Here is a 17,527-nt window from a genome sequence, read left to right as displayed (position 1 = left end):
CTGGGTCAAGACGGGACCTGGTGCTTCCGGGTCAGCCTGCCTCCCAGGCCAGCCTGCATCCCAGGCCAGCCCTGCTCAAGAGTTCAGCTGCTAACATTACCACAGGAAGCTAAGAGAGAGAGGTACCAGGCACTAAGCAGGAACCCCGCAGAAGTACCCTAGGGCAGTGGCCTCCCACGCCCTCCGTGCCGGAGACACTGACTCTAGTCCAACCACAGAGCTAGAAGGCAAGCAGCCATCCGTCCATCAAGCAGTCTGTCTGTCCATCTACCCATTAGCCCTCTGCAGCCTTGGGCCTGGAGCTGGTCTTCCAGCCCCCACCGGTGCTGAGCTGCTAAAATGTAACAACTGGCTCTCTGAGTGTTGTTTGCACGCCAACGCTGACGTTTTCCTTTACACCGCCAAGACAAAAGTGAAATGACAAAGACATGTCAGAACCCCACTCGTCCATCAAGGTCATGAGTGGTGTTTTTGCAGAACTGGACAATAGTGTTCAAATACTGGAATCCTTGCGGATTCTGATCATGGCTTTTGACACACTGCTGAAGGGGAGAACCGTTTTCAGTCTTTTGTGCTATTCATGATGTAGTGACCACAGACACGACACTGGAACGAACGTGACTGATTTACATTTCCTCCGCCCCCCGCCTTACATCTAGCTAGACAGCCAACAAAAGGGCAACTCAGGGCCTGATCTGTAGCGTTTGCAGGTTTCTGTGGTGTACGTACTCCACGTGGCCAGTGTCAGGATACCAGCATTGACCGTGGACTTGGGGCCACAGCTCAGCATCCTACGGTATTTCTGCCATACCAGAACCGTAGGCGTCAGTAACCTCAGAGACACGATCAGTGTGCTGGGGCCGCTGTGACACAGCAGCACAGACTGGGCGACTTAAACAACAGAGATGTAACGTCTCAGAGTTCTGGAGGCTAGAAGTCCAAGACCAAGGTCCCCGTAGGATTGGTTCCTCCTGCAGGCTGTGAGGGGGAACCTGTGGCATGCTCTCCCCTCACCTCTAGTGGTTCACTGGCCACCTTTGGCGTTTTCGGCTTTGAAGAAGCATCCCCCTGATCTCTGCCTTCACCTTCAGGCAGCATTCTCCCGATGTGTCTCTATCCAAATGTCCCCTTTTATAAGACACCGGTCGTACGGAACTAGGGCCCACCCTACACACCTCATAATAACTCCATCACCACTGTAAAGACCCCATCTCCAGGTAAGGTCACATCCTGAGGCACTGAGAGGTAGGACTCTACCATAGGAATTGCAGGGAGGGACACAACTCAACCCTTAACAACGGATGTAGCAAAATGTGGCATAATAATTAGAAAGTAATACACATGTACATTTAATATATATTAAAATATATTTTTTAAATTTTCTTAATGTTTATTTTTGAGAGGGGGGTGCGGGGCAGAGACAGAGAGGGAGACACAGAATCCGAAACAGGCTCCAGGTTCTGAGCTGTCAGCACAGAGCCCGACGCGGGCCTCAAACTCATGAACTGTGAGATCATGACCTGAGCTGAAGTCAGACGCTTAATGGACTGAGCCACCCGGGGGGCCCCACGTGTGATTTAATTCTTAATAGTGACTGTGTTTGACGATCAACTCCTACGAGCCCGTACGAGCAGGCTCCAACACACCACAGGCCCTCACCACTGCCCTCAGCCCTGTCCCAATTTCCTGGCTGACCCCCTCTGCAGACTCAGATGAGGGACCGGTCAGGAGAGTGGGGTTGACTCACGTACATCTCCACACCCAAAGCCCATCTTCTCCCACCCGGGGAGGGGTTCCCAAGGGAAGAACGCTCAGTGACGAGCTGTGGTCACGAGGCTGCCCAGCCTGACCAGCCAAGAAGGGAAAGAGTGCAGGGGTCCAACACCAGGCAATGACTCGGAAAGCACATTGTGCTCTGTGCCCCTAGGGTGACCGACTGTCTCCATTTGCCTGGGGCAACAGATGGACTGTCCCTGCTTTAGCACTAAAAGCTCTGCATCCCAGGAAACCGAGGCAAACTGAGACAGTTGGCCACTCTCGCCTCACGGTCATATGGCCGTGACCAAAATAGCTCTTACTGCTAAGTTCAGTGAAAATCGGCAGAAAACGAAGGTGATGTCTCTCCCCGTCTCAGGAGTTTTATGTCTCTGCTCTGAGGCAGGGCTGGCACCAGGGGCTACTCAGAAATGCTCCTGTATGGAGTGAACGGTGGGGTCGACGTTATGTCCAGCCTAAAGGTGGCAGGGATGTAGGGGAAGGAGAGGGGTGGGGCGAATGCAGGACACCGGAGCAGGCTCAGATCTTACCTTTATCACATGCTAGCTGTGTGACTTGAGGAGATGACCTGACAGCTCCGTGCCTCAGTTTCCCTATCCGCAGCCCGTCCCTACGTCACTGGCCGGTCGTGCACGTTCAGTGAGAGCAGCCACGGAAAACGCGGTGTGTGACCCATGGCAAGTGCTTCAGCGAAGCTGCCGGGAGGCGAAGCCGGCGGCTAGGATGGTGGGCGGCTCTTCCCATTTCCGAATTATTTCCACGATGGCTGTTCTAACGTAGTTTGTACAACAAAAACAGAACAGAATGAACACCTTGGTAACTATGTGCATGTGCATATAGATAGAGCCTGAAACCCAATGTTGGACTGTGGTGGAGGGGGTAGTGGGGCCTGCTCCTGGGACGCTGCGGCCGGCCTCAGAGCCGCCACTCCTGGAGGGGTTACCTTTAGGACAGCTGACAGGCACTGTGATTGGTGCGTCTCTGAACTTATCCAATCCGTGTCAGAACTAAGCCTGAGAAGACAGCTCCACTTGAGGAAATAGCAGGTACGCGGTAGAAGCTCCTGACACAGAGAGGGCGTCTGTGTTTACAGGGCAGCCCAGCACGGACACAGCCACAGCTACCACCGTGGAACTCCCTTCCAACTTGGGGCTGTCCCAGCCCCGGAGGCGGGGAAGCGGGGGGAGCCCGTCTTTTTACACAGACGGGGGCAGCCGCGCCCTCTCAGTTGGCTTTTCCACTTGTTTCTGAGCTCTGTCCCGAGGGTAAGTATGTCCTGTGTGTGGTGGGGTGAGGGAGGCACCTAAGGTAGAAAATTTAAGGAGGTGCTCGCTGTCAGATGCCAATGACCCTGCAGCTCCCTCTAACTCTCCACGACTCTGTCAGGCAGACTGTTCTTATCCCATTGCATAGTTAAAACAACAAAATAGGGGCGCCTGGGTGGCGCAGTCGGTTAAGCGTCCGACTTCAGCCAGGTCACGATCTCGCGGTCCGTGAGTTCGAGCCCCGCGTCAGGCTCTGGGCTGATGGCTCGGAGCCTGGAGCCTGTTTCCAATTCTGTGTCTCCCTCTCTCTCTGCCCCTCCCCCGTTCATGCTCTGTCTCTCTCTGTCCCAAAAATAAATAAAAAAACGTTGAAAAAAAAAAAAATTTAAAAAAACAACAAAATAAAGGGCTCAGAGAGCACAGGTTACTTGCCCTGAAGAGTGACAGAACCAACATTTGAACCCAGGCCTGCCGTGTTCTAGCAGCTACTTGTTTAAGCACTGAGCCATCCTCCCCGCCGAGCACAGGGGCACTTGGCTAAGCCTCAGCAGACCGGCGTGGCAAAAAGCACCCTGAAGCTGAGTTTGCAGGCTGGGAGCTAGGGTCCCAACTCCGGCCAGGCTCACTGGGTGACTCTGATCTGTTCGGCTGGCCTCAGCTTCCCGGTCCGCAGAAGCCGATGGCTGTGCTGGGCTAAGAGTTACAAATGTAGTGCCCTCAGGGGCCAGCCAAGCCAAGCAGTGAGAGCAGGTAAGAAGTGGGGCGGGGAGAATATGGGCCCATGTTCTCAAATGACGCTCAACTGGAGCAAACCATCACTTGAAGGGCTTTGGGCACCGTATAGCCTGACTCTTCAGTTTTTCAAGAGAAGCCAGAAATCTGATTTTTTTTTCTTTTGGTGACATCTACATGGTCAAAAGTTGGGAATTCATTCAAATGGATTTAAAGCCCTCTGAGAATCAATCAAGACCCATTTAGGGACAGACACGATCCATGGGCCTCCAGCTAACAACCCCTAGATTTCAAGTCAGATGGTTTGGGTATTTGCCAATAGCCACTTGTGCCTTCTAGAGGAGGGACCCATAGCTCCTCAGAATATCATCCCCTAGTTTCCCTTGCTGCTTAGTGTGGCCACAGAACCAAGAGCACCCATCTGCCCGCCGTGGAGATCATATGACAAAGACGAACGTTTATACGGGCCAGGCGCTATGCTATTCGCTTTACTGCATTAACTCCTTAACGTTCACAACTGCCCCCCAACATACACACTATGGCTATCCGCTTTTTCCAGGTAAGGAAACCGGGGCAGACACCCCAGTTCACACAACCAGAGGGGAACGAAGCCAGGATTCTCCCCAGGTAAACCGGCCTTGCTGTGTCTCTGTGGGTCCTGACACCCTAGCGGACCGTGGGCTCGGCAGTGGCAGGGATGGGGTTTGAGACAGGGGCATGTGCCCTCTGGCACCCAGCGCGGAGCCCGGTCTGATCGAGGAGCCCCCTCCTGACTGAGGGGCCAGGAGAGCACAGTGGACGAGGTCTCACACTCTGCAGCCCCAAAGACCAGCACTTACTCATGGGTAAGCCTCCTGTGCCTCAGGGTCCTCGCCTCTCAAGCAGGCACACCAGGGGCACGTGCCTCACAGGAACGAAGGGTGTGCAAAGCGCTGAGCCCAGGGCCCAGCGGGGTCTGAGGCCGGGAAGGGCCAGGATGTTCCGGCCCCGGCCAAACCACTGGGGTCCAGGGAGAGTTGGGAGGTTAAGGGACCCGGGCAGGTGCCTCAGCCCACCTGTGCCCGGGCAGGCTGGCACCCGGCAGGGGTCACATACTGGTGTCCCAAACTCCTGCCACACCCTCAGCCCTGCTCCCCAGCAGCCCGGGCCTGACCCCAGAATCTGCAGGGCTCCGCAAGGGCCTCGAGGAACTCCTGGTGAGGCATGCCGACCGGCGGAGGGTAAGCCTGGAGAGGCGGAGGCCCAGCCAGCCCCTCCCCGCTGTTCGAGGGACCCCTCTGTGCCAGCCCTGCCCCACTTCCCTCTCGCCATCTGCCTGGTCCCTGGGCGCCTGCGTCCCTGATGATGTGCTCACGTGATGCCCCATCTGCCGTGAATCAGAAGGCAGGGTCCACAGGGCCTCCCCGAGGACGGGACTGCGGGTGCCAGGCCCGCTCGGGCTCTGGTTCAGGGGGAGGGGCGGCACTGGGCCTCGGGGCTGTGTTGCCACATTTTCCCATCTCCCCACCTGCACCCCGGACACCCCCACTGCCTCCTCCACGCCCTGCCTCAGAGCCCTGCCCCGACTCTTCCCCCCTGCCATGTAGAAGCCCACCTGTGCCTGCATCCCCCAAACGGGCACTGCCCCCAGCACCCACCACCCAGCACTGACCACCCACACCCACACCCACACGCGGCTCTTGCTGAGGATGAAGCTCAGCTGGAGCACAGTCCACGTGGCCCCTTCATGGCTGTGCCTGCCCCCCTCACCCCTCCCGTCTCTGTCCTGCCCGGCCCTGCTAGGAAGGCCATCCCCGCATCACAGAGACCCCACCACCGCTCTGCTGCCTCTTTATCCGCTGTCCCTTCAGCCGAGCGGCCACCTCCCCCTCCGTCCCCACAGCCACGAAGCTGCCCCAGCCCTAAATTTCCTCACTGCCCCCACTCAGCCTGCTTCTCTCCAGGCTAAAGAGGCCTTTGACCTGGACTGTTATGTACTCATCCCATGGTTGCTCCATGACCTCGGTACATCTCAGCCTTCTCTGGGCTCCTTTCCATTCTAGACCCAAGGCCTCCCACCACAGTTCCTGATTTAACTGGTTTGGGATGATGCCCAGCACTGGTCATGTTTTTTTCACAAGCCTCTCCAACCGGGTGACTCCAGAGTCCAGGAATGGGAGTGTGGTGCTTTCTTTCCAAAGGTCTTGGGTATTAGGTGCCCAACCCTTCACCAGCCTGTCACTGGTTCAGCCTTTCCTCTGGAGGTATCAGGTACACAGGGGCAGGGATCTGGGCCCCTGCACAGTGGAGAATGGAAGCCTTGACTGGTCAAACACCAGGAGGCCGCACCTGCTGCTCAGCAAACACACCTGCTGCCGCCTCTGAGCAGAGGACACTGGGGGGGGGGGGGGGGGGCACTCAGCCAGGGCCACCCAGCTCCAGCCTTGCCGAACCTTGGCAGAGTGAGAAGGCAGGGAGTGCACCCCTGTCCCCCATGGGGTGAGCCGGCCACAGGGCGTCCCAGAAGCATCCAGTCCCTGGAGATACACAGGCCAGGGGTCTGGTATCCCTCCATCACCACCTTGAAGTGACCTTGGACAAGTAAGTCCTTGTTTGACCACAGTCAAATTGAAGCTCACAAGCTTCAATAGACCTCGACTTAGCAACAGCGGGATGAACGGCTCACCCCAGGGTCCAACGCAAACAGCAGCATAACAGGAAAAGAGAGAAAAAAAGATAAGCTGATTCTTTTTTCCAGGGCTTGCAGAAGTCAATAGATACTGCCCAAGGTTAATAAATCAAGAAATAGCTGTATACACATGTTATTTATTGCTCTGGAGGTAACGGCCACATGAACTAAAACTGTCTGAGGAGGGCGTCTGCAGGAAACTGGGCCTTTTGATAAGGTTTTCTTTTTACCAGTTCGTGTTTTTTAGTGTCTATTTATTGTAAGTATTTATTAAAAAGTGACTCAGCCTCTCCAGTGCTGTTTTGAGAGGTCATCGTTGTTAACAGAAGTATTGTTGGCCTTTGAGGCCAAAATAAAATCAAATGCTCCGTTGTGGAGGTGGGCTGCGGGGGTTCAAATTCCGGCTCTGCAACTGACCAGCTGTGCCACCGTGGACGAGTAACTTAACCACTCTGTGCCTCAGTGTCCTCATCTGTGGAATGGTCATAATAACCCCGTGCTGCTGACATGGACAGTACACAGTTTTTTGAGCTATTATTATTTTATATACTTGTCACTCATATACGCAATTGTTTCACAAAGATATGATTACTACGTTATATATAGTTTCGCAACTTGCTTTCTTTTCTCTTGCCCAGATATGATGGATGTTGTTCCAGATCAGTAGATAGAGTTCTAGTTCATTCTTTCTAATTGCTGTAGGAATTCCATTGTGCAGAATATAAAATTTATTTTTCCATAAACCCCTTTTGAAGGAAATTTAGGCCGTTTCCAATTTTTAGTAAAATCTATTTTCCAGTAATTAACACATATTTTGGGGCACACAGGTGGCTGTTTCTGATGGATAGATTTCTAAGAGAGAGATTGCCAGGTTGAACTACAGAGAATTTATGCAGCTCAAACTTTTCTAGGTACTGCTAAATTGCAGTAGCTACACTTTAAGGTAGTATCTTAAGGGGCATCTGGGTGGCTCAGGTGGCTAAGCGCCCGACTTTAGCCCAGGTCATGATCTTGGGGTTTGTGTGTTTGAGTCCCGCATTGGGTTCTGTGCTGACAGCTCAGAGCCTGGAGCCTGCTTCTCATTCTGTGACTCCCTCTCTCTCTACCCCTCCCCCGCCTCAAAAATAAATAAACATTAAAAAAAAATTTAATATTTCCCATACCGTATCAGTGTTTGTTTGTTTGTTTGTTTTTGAAGTTTATTTATTTATTTTGAGAGAGACAGCATGAGAGGGGGAAGGGGCAGAGAGAGAGGGAGAATCCCAAGCAGGCTCCACGATGTCAGCACAGAGCCCGACGCAGGGCTCGAACCCACAAACCGTGAGATCATGACCTGAGTCAAAACCAAGAGTCAGGAGCTTAACTGACTGAGCCACCCAGGCATCCCTCAATGTTTTTTAACTTTTGCTACTCTGGAGAAGGATGACATTATTGTCTTAACGTTCCTATCTGTAATTGTGAATTGTAATCATGTAATTTCATAACTTCATCGTCCATTTTTACTTCTTCTTGTGTGATGCAAATGTTCATATCCTTTACCCATTTTTAATTGGGCTTTTTGTCACTTTCTTACTGATGTATAGGACCTTTTTACATATTAAAATCCTCATTCTTTATTACATATGAGGCAAGGCACCTGGGCAGCTCAGTCATTAAGCATTTGACTTCAGCTCAGGTCATAATCTCACGGTTTGTGAGCTCGAGTCCCACATTGGGTGAGCTCAAACCCCACTTCAGGTGAGTCCTGCTTCTCTCTCTCTCTCTCTCTGCCCCTTGCTCACTTGCACCCTGTCTCTCTCTTACTACTACTACTATTACTAATACATATGAGACAATATTTTCTGCATGCCTTTTAGTCAAATTCCTAGTGTGTTTGGTCATAGAAAGTTTTCCATTATTATTTGGTCAAATGTAACGTTGCCTTATGATCTTTGACTTTCATGTTTTGACTTTTTCTGGTTGGGTTTTATTTTTAAAAACCCCTCTATTTTCTTTTAATACTCTCAAATATTCTTATCATTTTCTTTTAACATTTAATCCATCCATCTTTAATCTATGTGGACTCTTTATGTGTGTGTGTGTGTGTGTGTGTGTGTGTGTGTGTGTATGGTGTGAGGTAGGGATCTAACTTGATTTCCTTCTAAATGGAGGGGCCAGTTGTCCCAACACTATTTATTAATTAATCAATCAATCACTTCATGTCTGACTTGTGACATCTTTTTGCCAAATGTAATTCTCTGACATTTTAAGCACCCCTTGCTGTGACCGGGGCATGACAGAACTCTGTAAATGGTGGCTTTGGGAGCAGCTGAAATGATAGCTGAATGGGAACCAGCATATACTCTAGTGCAGCAAAGTACAGCCCTCAGAACTCAGACATAGCAACAAATATTAGTGGCCCCTAACATAAATGAATATTTATGGTTTTGGTTTTAAGTTTGTTTTCAAATCAGCTTTATTTACCTATAATACGATTTCCACATTTTAAGTGTACAGGCTGATGACTTACAAATGTGTACACTCATGCAACAAACACCCAAGTCAAAATATAGAACATCTTCATCTTTCTAGAAAGTTCCTTCCTGCCCCCTTTGCAGTCAACCTCCCCTCCATCCCTGCCCCCAGACAACCATGATACTTTTTAAACTATGTGCATGTAGTATCTTGATAACATTTGCAGAGAAATAAATAACTCACTGCAGCATGATGGCTCAGGAGGAAGGCCAGCTTCCCCTCTGGGAAAGGACTTCTCTCTTGAAACTGCCAAACCGCTCCCTGGGCTTGTCTGGTTAAGAAGAGAAGGGATAACCCAGACCAGGTCTCCCCAGCTTCAGGCAGGCAAGTTCATTCTCACTGTTTTTTTTCAAATCTAGAAATCAAATCTGCCAAATATTTACCTAATGTTTTCTTTTAGGTCTATTGATTTTTTTGAAAATGTAATTCAAAATGATAGATTTTCAAAGAAAGTGCAATATCACTGTGTTAAGTGACCAGAGTCACATGCTGTAATTAAAGGATATGCATAAAACTAGGGACGCCTGGCTGGCTCAGTCAGTACAGCATGCCACCCTTGATCTCAGGGTTGTTAAGTTCGAGCCCCACATTGGGTGGAGAGATTTAAAAATAAAATCTTTTTAAAAAATAAAATAAAGGCTATACATGAAACGAAAATTAAAATGTAATCTCCCTATGCCATCTAAAACCACATTATCATTGCCTTGTGGGGAGAACCACAGACAAGGAAGAGGTAGGTAGTGAGAAGCAGAGACAAATCCGGAACTTGAAGATTGGACCTGGAGGGGACCAGCCAGCCTCAGCATGTCTGAGGTCCTGAGGGCTTCCTTCATCACTAAAGCAATGGAGTTGCTACGAAAACAGACGTGAGTCCAAACAAGTCTTCCCTGCAAGGTCATGAGGGAGCTGGTCAACAGCCCCTTAGCTTACAGGTTCTGGAGCCTTCCATCCATAAAAGGAAACTGGTGTTTGAGAGGCCACTCAAGGGGAAAATACCTTTGGAGTCAGACCCACTGGGATCCATGTGTACTAAGTTATGTGACCTTGGGAAAGAGAATAGCCTTTCTGAGCTTCAGCTGCCTCACCTATAAAATGAGCATAATAATAGGACTTTGGGGGCACCTGATGGCTCAGAGTGTTAAGCACCTGACTTCAGCTCAGGTCATGATCTCACGGTTTGTGAGTTCGAGCCCGCTTCCAGTGAGCTTGAGCACAGCTTCGTGCTGACAGTGCGGAGCCTGTGTGGGACTCTTTCTCTCTCTCTCTCTCTCTCTCTCTCTCTCTCTCTCTCTCCCTCTCCCTCTCTCTCCGCTTCTCAAATAAATAAATAGAAATAGTACTTCACTATAAGACTGGATGAGGTGGGATTTGCACACCACACCACTTGGCACAGCACTGACTCTGTATTTCCTCCCAGCATCTTGGAGGATGCAAATCCGCAGATATCAGCCTTTGTCCAAGTGACTAAGTGGTTAATAAAATCAGTCTCTGTTGAAAGAAGTTGCTCTGGAAGTCATCGGTTTTATCCATTAATTGTTCATTAAGGTCTTCCTGTTTTGCTAATGGGAGCAATTAACTGCCTGCAGACTGGGGGCCCTAACTAAATGATAACTAATTTGGGGGTTGGCCTGGAGGCCCAGCAGGATATGGAAGCCCTGGCTTTGGGAAGGAGACTCCGGCACCTGCTCTGGAACTGGGGCCAAGGCCTCTTCTGAGTTCTGACTCCCTCTGGGATGGAGGCCTGGGGCCTGCAGAGGCCTGGGAATGGACTCCAGCCCCTGAGGCCTGGCAGAGGCAGGGAGGGGCACTGGTGGGGTGGGAATTGCTTTCTGTCATACGGAGCACGGACACTGTGCCAGGCCCGGGGAACCCCGCGAGCCCCGCCGTGTGGGTGCTGCTCTCTGTGCCCGGGTGAGGAGCACTGACCCTCGGAGAGCTCAGACCATAGGGTCGTCTGGCCGGGGTCCCTGTGCTCACACTCAGCACTGCCTTTCCCCTGCAGTGGCGGCCAGTGGAGACAGGGCCACATGCTAGGAGGGACAGTCACACATGCCTGGTGGGCAGGTCAGGTGGAGCCTTATCCACGCTGTCCCCCATCCCATTTCTTTCACAGGGGACTGAGGTCCAGAGAAGGGCAGGGACTGATGTGAGGCACAGAGTGCAAGGCCCGAAACCTGGTGTCCTGCCTCAACTCACGGAAGGCAAGACCGAAGTCTCAGAGGCCCAGAGAAGGCCTGCCTGCCTGAGGCCACCTAACCAAAGGGCTGCAGCAAATTCTCACCCCGAGCCGTGGCCCTGTCACCCGCCCCTCCCCGTGGGAAACTGCTTACTCAGGCCAGCTGGTGGGTAACACCTTCATAAATGCTCTAGGCATGGTAGCAGTTGGTTTGAGGCTACAGGCTCTCAAGCTTGTGGATTCCCAGAAGGCAGCTTCCACTCACCATTCCACTGCACGTCCTCAGCGCTTGTGGGTCCTTGAGTGACCTCAGCAACTGCTAGCCCCAGACCTCCGAGCACAAGCCTTGGGGCTTGGTCATAGTGTCCCCCACTGGTCTGATGGAGCTGGGAGCAGGTGGAGGAATGACCAGCCTTCCTTGTTGGTTCACCAACAGGAAAACCGAGGCCCAGAGAGAACAGACCAGGCCACGGTCACACAACCAGTCACTGGTGACATACCTGGGCTAGAACCCTGGAGCGCTGCTTTCCAGGTCAGGGGGCCAGTGGCCTGCTGGGTGGCCTTGGCTGAAGCTCTGCCCTCTCTGGGCCTCAGTTTCTCATCTGTAAAATGAAGACATCACACTAGATTAACAGAGCAGGAACAGCAGTAATATTGTGTCCATGGGGCGCCTGGGCATCTGACTCTTGATTTCAGCTCAGGTCATGATCTCATGGTTTGTGGGTTCCAGCCCCATGTCAGGCTCCGTGCTGACAGTGCGGAACCTCCTTGGGATTGTCTGTCTCACCCTCCTCTGCCCCTCCCCTGCTCGTGCTTGCTCGCTCACTCTCTCTCTCACTCAAAATAAATAAATAAACATTTAAAAAATATATTGTGTCCACGATTTCAGTTAACCTGCAGAGGTACATGAGACAGTTTTTATCATCCCATTTTTTAAAACAGATTTTATACCACTTGGTACACACCAGGCACACTCTTAAGAACGTTGCATTTAGTAACTTGTGTGTTCTCCTATTAACTCCACGAGCTAGTTACCATTATGAGCATCCCCATATTGCAGATCTGGAAACTAAGGCATGGAAAGGCTACGTAATTTGTCTGCTTCCTGGTAGTCACGCCTTTATGCCATCCCTCCACTTCTGTGGGCTGTATTTGTTAACTCACTTCGACTGAACGGAATGTGGCAGAAATCATGAGATGTCATTTCTGATATTAGGTTATTAAAAGGCTGTGGATCCCATTTTAGGTGTTCTCAAATCTCCTGTCCAGGGGAAGCCAGCTGCCATGTTGTGAGACAGCCCTATAGGTCCCCTCCACAAGTCAAGCATTCAGCCCCAGCCACCAAATTAATAGCGATTTCACAAAAGACCTTAAGCCAGAGCCATCCAGCTAGGTACCTGATTCATGAAAACTGGAGATGATAAATGTTTCTTATTGTAGCCACTACCTTTTGGGGTGATTTGTTACATATCAATAGGTCACTAATACAACCACCATGTATAATATTTCAAAATATACCAAGTACCTAGAAATAAATCTAACCAGAAATGTGCAAAATCCAGCTAAAATTCTAAAACTTAATTGGGACATAAAAAAACAGACTGGGGTACACACACCAACGGTCCCACACATATGTGGCTGCCTGGTTTATGACCGACGTGGCATTTCAGAGCAATGTGGAAAGAGTTGACTTTCCAGTAAATGATGCTAGGACACTTGGGTGTCCATACAGGAGAAAAAACCAAAATTTTACCTTAACACATACCAGTCACGAAAACCAACTGCAGGTGAATTAAAGACCTGGCAGCAACAAACTATGAAACTTCTGGACAATAATATAGAAAGATGTCTTCCTGACTTTGAAGCTAGGAAGGAGTTCTTAAACACAAAAAGCACTAACCATAAAAGAAAAGTGTAATTCATTACATTAAACTAAAGAATTTCGGTTCATCCAAAGACTACAAGGGGGAAAAGTGAAAAGACAAATCACAGACTGGGAGAACACATTTGCAAAAATATAACTGACAAAGGACGGGTGCCTGGGTGGCTCCAGTCGGTCGAGCATCCAACTCTTGATTTCAGCTCAAGTCATGATCTCACGGTTTGTGGGTTCGAGCCCTGCATCAGGCTCAGCATTGACAACACAGAGCCTGCTTGGGATTCTCTCTCTCCGTCTCTCTCTGCCCTCCCCCACTTGGACTCTCTTTCACTCTCTCAAATAAATAAATTAAAAAAAAAAAAGTGACAATGAAGTAGTGTCCGGAATATATAAATATCTCCTACTGACCAAGAAGAAAAAGCTGAGAAGTAAACCTGAGACAAGGGCTTGGGTGCAACAGTGTATCTAGATGACACCAGAGGTAGGAGTGAAGGTTGGAATGAGCAAGACAGGGTAAGCAGACACCCCAACATAAGGGCATCATCAGGTCTCTACTGAAGGCCGTGGGGGCTCCACAACCCCTAGGGAGCACCAGACTTGTTTGCGTGAAGGTCGGGAGACCGAACTACCTCCCAGCTATCATCCTGCCATTCCAGTCTTTTCCACAATGCCGGAGAAGACCCTGAGGTAGAAGTGGGAAGGCTGGCCTTCTGACAGCGGGAGGTTTGTTCACCACAGAGTGGCCGAAGTCAGAGGGACACTGGCACCAGAGGCATCCACTATGAAGACAGACAACCCAGTAGAAAGCAGCCAAAAGATTCGAATAAACACTTAAAAAAAAAAAAAAAAAAAAGGAAATCCAACTGGCCCATCAATGCATGAAGAGGTGCCCTATCTCATTAATTGCCTTAGAAACACAACTTGTAATACCAGTGAGATATCCCTCCATGCCCAGCAGATGGCCAGAAATTAGCTATGCCAAGTGTGGCATTGGGAGCAATGGGAACGCGCATCCAGGCCGGATGGGAAATTTGTTCAACCACTTCACAACACCGGTATCACGCAGTAGGGTTGAAGATACATGTGACCTGTATTCCAGAAATTCCGCTCCTAGATGCATAGCTTGGAGGAAAACGTGCGTACGTGTGCCACCACCTACATAGGAGAAGGCTCCCGCATCCTTACGATAGTGGGAAATCGCAAGCAACGCACCCAGCAAGACGCTACTGGGTTCATGACTTGCAGCAATGAGCATGCGCAAACTATCTACGCATGCGCAAACTGCATCTACCGACGCAGGCATGGGCAGTATCTACGCTTGCGCAAACTGTATCTACGCAAACTACACACAACAGCACGGATGAATCCTGCAAATACAGTGTGAGTTGAAGGACTGTGGGCTTTTGTTTCGATAAACTTGCCAAACAGGCAAAACCCAAACTATTGTTTAGACGTGCAGATACAGGTGGTAAAACTCTCAATACAAGTGTGGAAGCGATTCTTTTAAGTGTCAGGATGTCTCTCTCAGGGAGGTGTGTAATGGAGAAAGGGGGCTGGGGGTTTCTGGGGGTGGTGGTTACATGGGGATAGGCTTTTATCATTTTTTGTTAAATTGTGTGTATATCTCTACATTCACGGTGTTTTGTAATGTTTAAAAATGATTAAATCAGTAAAACTGCCTCACACACCACCTGCTCTCCCGTCCTGTGCACCCCACCGCAGTTACAGACAGGCCACTCCAACCACCCAGGACCCCCAGGTATCAGCTCTGATGCCTCCCAACCCTAAACGACATCCAGTCAGGCCTTCTACCCTGCGGGTCCTCCTTGCAACTCCTCTCAGAGCCTCACCCCCTCTCTGTACCTGTTTCAGCACCACTGGAGGTGGGGAGGCCCAGTATCATCTCGGGTCCACCCAAGGACAACCGGAGACACCTGCTCCTCCCTGGCTGTCCCTCCAACCTGTCTCTGCCCTTTTGAAGTGACCTTTTTGAAACACCACTTGATCAAGAACTCTCCTGGTCAAAGGCCTTCAATATCTCCCTGTTGCCCAAGCTCCATGACCGAGCCCCTTCTCCTTCCTCTGGTTTCCCTCCTGCCTCTCTCACTGCCACCCTGCCCACTAAACCCACTTGCTTCTCTCCCTCTCTCTCTCTCTCTCTCTCTTTCTCTCCTTTTCACCGCCCCCCAACCTCAAGCCTTTGTCCAAAACACCTCTTCCCCTCCTCCAGTCTCACCCTATTCAAGACTGAGGTCTCAGCTAGAAGCCCCCTTTCACAAGAAGCCTCCCTCCCTGCTGGATTACACCCCCACCCTGCCCCAACACCCTGCCTAAGGAAGCAGCCAAGCCCACAGGCTCCAGGCTCTGGGCCATGGGGAGGCTGGTGTTCCTGCAACCCAGGCACCTGGTATGAGGGAACGAAGCCAGGACTTGCCAGAGACCAGAGGCTCCCACTGTTGGGGACAGCTGGAAGGAAGGTCTGGGGTGCCTCTGAGATGCAGCCTGTCAGCCTCCGTCCAGCAAAGCTTTCCCTGGGCCAGAAAGCCTGGGGAGGGGCAGGGAGAGAGCCGATAGAAGAGATTCCATGGGCTCCAAAACAAGGGCTCCAGCAGTGACGATGAGGGGTGAAGGTCTTTCCCCCATTTTCTTTTAGGAGCAACATAAGCCTCCCAGATTTTCATTAAACTCAAGGGCCTTCTCCACAAATGACAAACTGAATGTCCCGCCCAGGCAGGGGAAGGGGGTATTAGGGTCTAATGTGAATTAAAAATTAATAATAATGAAATGTGACATTTTTGCCAAGCCCCCAAGTCTGTCCACATACATCATGCTATTTTATCACTGCCTGGTTTGTCTTCTGTCCCACCAGATGGTGAGCTTGGCAGGGGGGTGCTGGAAGCAGGAACTGTACCTCCTCCCTTCATGGGGAAACCCAGGACTGAGCAAGGTCTGGCTCTCTAGAAGGTCTCAGTGCATGTGGGATATACAGTGGGTAAATGGACAGATGTTGGATGGATGGATGGATGGATGGATGGATGAAGGGGCACATGGGTGAATAAAAGCATGATAATAGACAGATGCACAGACATTAGGATGGACAGGTGGACAGACGGATGAATGAAGGACAGGTGGATGGCTAGATGGTCCGGTGGATGGCTGGATGAGGGGGCAGATGAATGGATAGATGAACAAATGGAAAATAAAGGGAAAAAAAATGGATGGATGGATGGACAGACAGAAAGATGGATGAACAAACAGACGGGTGAAGACAAAGGGACAAAGGTTTGGTGGATCAGAGACGGGTAGACAGACCCACAGCTGGATGGGCAGACTTACCAATTTTCTTCTTTAACGGAGGTATGGAAGCCAAGTAGGTCAGGGCTTCAAATGCACTCTTTTTGCCAATGCCCCACCCTGCAGCTAGCAGGAAGGTGGCTGCCCCTGCTGCCCTCTGCAGGCCACCAGAGGGAGCTGGGACCAGGGAGAAAGGCAGACACGGCCAACCATGACCCCTGGTGGTTGCCATAAGAATGACCACCCCAGATATCCCGGAGACTGGATGACTCAGTTGGTTAAGTGTCCAGCTTCAGCTCAGGTCATGATCTCACGGTTCGTAAGTTTGAGCCCCGCATTGGGCTCGCTGCTGTCCCTGCAGAGCCCACTTCGGATTTTCTGTCCCCGGTTCCCTCTGCCCCTCCCCCCCTTTCTCTCACAAAAATAAATAAAAACAAACAAAAAAAGATGTGAAGAGCCACAAAAGTAAAACAGTAAACATTAAAAAAAAAAAAAAAAAAAAAAAAAAAAAAGAGAATGACCACCCAAGAGCCTGGCTTGGCCACCCTGGCCTTGCCCTGCCAGCTGGGGAGCCCACCTTCGCCCTCACCCCAGACCCTGACCTCCTGGCTCCTAGGCTGAGGCTCCCATCAAATTGTTCTTAGACACAGCCCGCAGAATCTATGATGTGTCCAGTGGTGGACCAGGCGTTCACTTACACTGTGGAAGGCCTGCCATCTGCCCAGCCCTGTTAGAGATTGCCTGGAGAGAGTGCCAAGGACATCTGTGGACAGGTGACCAGTAACAGCCCACATTTAAGCCCTTAAGACCAGGCCACTCACAGCTTTTTCTCTCTGATCCCTCACCTCACCCCTAGAAGTAACAACTTGAGCAATCTCCATTTTACAGGTGAGAAAGCTAAGTCTCAGAGAGGCCAAGGGCCATGGTGAGTGAGTGAGTGAGTGAGTGGCAGAGCCAGGATTTGAACCCAGGTTGTCTGGGATTCCCCCATCCTTGCTCCCTGCCCCTCTGACAAACCCTGCTGTGACAATAATTGTGGTTGACTTTCTGAGTATCCAGGGTGGGACCACAGCATGAACACACACATACGGCCTCCGCCACAGCAGGACTTGTCACCTGGTTGGGTCACTTCCATCCCCTCATTGTTCAGCACAGGCTGGTTTGGATCTCAGCTTCAGCACTGAGTAGCTGTGTGACCTTGGGCGAGTCACTTAACCTTTCTG

At 50.8% G+C, this 17,527-nt stretch overlaps 1 long non-coding RNA gene across 1 annotated transcript; it reads right to left on the bottom strand.

Moving 5' to 3' along the window:
- Nucleotides 1–1,410: 1,410 nt before the first annotated feature.
- LOC131498770 (uncharacterized) lies at nucleotides 1,411–11,925 on the bottom strand. Its single transcript, XR_009255586.1, has 3 exons — nucleotides 11,397–11,925; nucleotides 2,307–2,547; nucleotides 1,411–2,192 (listed from the first exon to the last, which is right to left on the bottom strand). It is a non-coding gene; the product is annotated as an uncharacterized LOC131498770 (long non-coding RNA).
- Nucleotides 11,926–17,527: the final 5,602 nt, after the last annotated feature.

The sequence above is a fragment of the Neofelis nebulosa genome, chromosome 17 (genome assembly GCF_028018385.1).
Source record: "Neofelis nebulosa isolate mNeoNeb1 chromosome 17, mNeoNeb1.pri, whole genome shotgun sequence".
NCBI classification, from domain to species: Eukaryota; Metazoa; Chordata; class Mammalia; order Carnivora; family Felidae; genus Neofelis; species Neofelis nebulosa.
Note: the sequence above shows the minus strand (reverse complement) of the source record. Positions and strands in the feature narration are given on the sequence as shown.